Genomic DNA, 2,426 nt, shown 5'->3' with positions numbered 1-2,426 from the left:
TGGGAGGAGGGTTATGCTACAGGAGGGGAAGTCATGATTAGACACTGGGAGGGACGTTAGGGTTAGACTACAGGAGGGGGTGTCATGGTTTGGCACTGGGAGAAGGGTTAGGGTTAGGCTACAGGAGGGGATGTCATGGGTAGACACTGGGAGGGGGTTAGGGTTAGACTACAGGAGGGGGTGTAATGGTTTGGCACTGGGAGAAGGGTTAGGGTTAGGCTGCAGGAGTGGAGACTAGGGTTAGGAGATAGGGATAGTCATACTGGGTGATATTCATGTGACCGACGGTCACATGACCTCCACCGACATCCCACCCCCTCACTATCCCGATGGTCGGCATGCCGACCAACAGGGACTATTTCCACTCGTGGGTGTCCACGATACCCACAGAGTGGGAATCAAACCAGTGGTGACCGCAGGTCGCCACCGAGCTCGCAGCGTGGCGAGTGCAGTGAGCCCGCAAGGGGCTTGCTGCCCTCGCCCCTCCCCGTCGGGATCCCGGCATCGGTTTGCTGCCGGGATCGCGGCATCGGTATGCTGACCGGCGGTCTCCTGAGCGCCGGTCAGAAATACTACACCCATCATACTTACATGCAGGATTCACTGGAAGTCATCCTGACATGACCCTCAGATCCAGGAGTTAGTGCCAGTGCCACCAACCTCACTGTACCAGGTAAGTCACCACTAAACCACCAGGGATGTTTTGTCGACATTCTATTCATGTTGACATTTCATCAGTGTTGAAATAATGAATGTCAGCATGGTCAATGTCAACATGCCAAGCATGTCAACATTCTGCATGTTGACACCCTCAACAATATCAACATTCTCAAGTCAATATGATGAATGTCAACCAAATATACCACACCCCATGCCACTCTTCTCACTCTCAGACAGTTGGCCACACATGCATGAACCTTCTTGATTTTTTTTTATTTTTTTTTGAAGCCCGAGGTGCGGTGCTTCATCACCCAGTGTCTGTGACCAAACGTGCTGGGGGCGAAGGTTCTTGGACCCTCTCCCGAAGGAGAAGGGCCCCGTTACTCCTCTAACCCTCAGAGCCAAAAGGCCCTGAGGGAAAAAAGGGACTGTGGGTCCCCCTTTGCCGAAGCGCAGGGGAACCCTCGGGTGTCCCCAGGGTTTGCCGAAGCGTCCCCCTGGGGACCGATTTCTGCATCTGGTCCTCCCCCCGTGGAGAGGACCTCAGCAACTTTAGAGGAGAGGGCGGCCCATAAGGGTCTCACCTTAACCCCAACGAAAAACGTGAACGTGACACACTACAAACTACAAAAAACGAATAAAAGTGCTAAAGTTTGTGCAAGTGCGGGTGCAAGTGCAAAAACTCATATGTGGGCATAAATAAATAAATAGACCCCAGCCAGAAGGCCGGGGGGGGGTAAAAAATTATCCTTGCCCTAGCCAAAAGGCCAGGGCAAAGGATGTGGTGCTCCAGAAGTTGGGAAGAAGTGACTGTGCAAGTGCTCTTAAAGTGCAAAGGTTTAGGGCCAGTGCAGGTTAAGGCACCCTTGGGGTTTTCACCCCAAGGGCACATGTCACCCCGGGCTTCTAAGCTGCTCCTGGCCTCTAGCCACACCAAGCTTCGTACTGTTCCTATCCCAGGGTCAACCCCCAGTACAAGAGTAGATACTAGACCAGGCTGTTCCTAAACAACGTAAGGGTCGATCACCCCCACGAAGATAGGAATACTCAGCCCAGTTTTTCTCCACTCCCGACCAGGGGCCCGCCACACCCCGGTCAGATACTCCACAGGGTGTTTCTCCATTCCACATCTAGGAACCTCTCACGCTCCTAGTGTAAGAACAGGTACTCCACCCCATGTTTCTCTGCAGTAGATACTCCACCAGGCCGCTCCCTTGACCACATGGGGGTATCTTAAGTCCCCAGTGTTAGGTGTAAGCGGCCCAGTGTTCCTCCACTGATAAGAACAGATACTACACTTGATCTTAGCCAAAAGGCCGAGAAGCGATCTTGATGCTTTATCTAAAGCTAAAGAAGGAGCCACATCGATCATACTCACAGTAAAGTTTAAATTAAAAGAAAAACTGATTGTGCACAACACCTTGTTGCACTATTGGGACCATTATGGATTCCTTGGCACGATATGACCAGGTAGCCACCTAAAAACTAGTCAGTCACTAGGTTTCACAATGAAATAAGGTGTACATACTTTGTTAGCAGAAGTCTACAGTATGTTATGCATTTAAAAATCCAGCAAGAAAAGCTTATATACAAGGGACTGCTATGTAAATATCATCACCAGGGAATCTTTGAAGATTTCAACAAAGAGTTTCATTGTTAAACATGTAGTCTTGTAACACAAAATCTGTGATTGTTTCCTTTCAAAGCTGAGACTTACACTGTTCTTATTTCCTTTGTTAGCTTCATAATGTCTGTAATTAATGCTA

At 49.8% G+C, this 2,426-nt stretch overlaps 1 pseudogene; it reads right to left on the bottom strand.

The window, feature by feature from the left end:
• Positions 1–1,883: 1,883 nt before the first annotated feature.
• LOC134967802 (U2 spliceosomal RNA) lies at positions 1,884–1,988 on the bottom strand (annotated as a pseudogene).
• Between the last annotated feature and the right edge of the window lie 438 nt (positions 1,989–2,426).

Source organism: Pseudophryne corroboree, chromosome 10 (assembly GCF_028390025.1).
Source record: "Pseudophryne corroboree isolate aPseCor3 chromosome 10, aPseCor3.hap2, whole genome shotgun sequence".
Taxonomy (NCBI): domain Eukaryota; kingdom Metazoa; phylum Chordata; class Amphibia; order Anura; family Myobatrachidae; genus Pseudophryne; species Pseudophryne corroboree.
The sequence above is the reverse complement of the archived record's forward strand: the minus strand, read 5'-3'. Positions and strand labels throughout refer to the sequence as shown.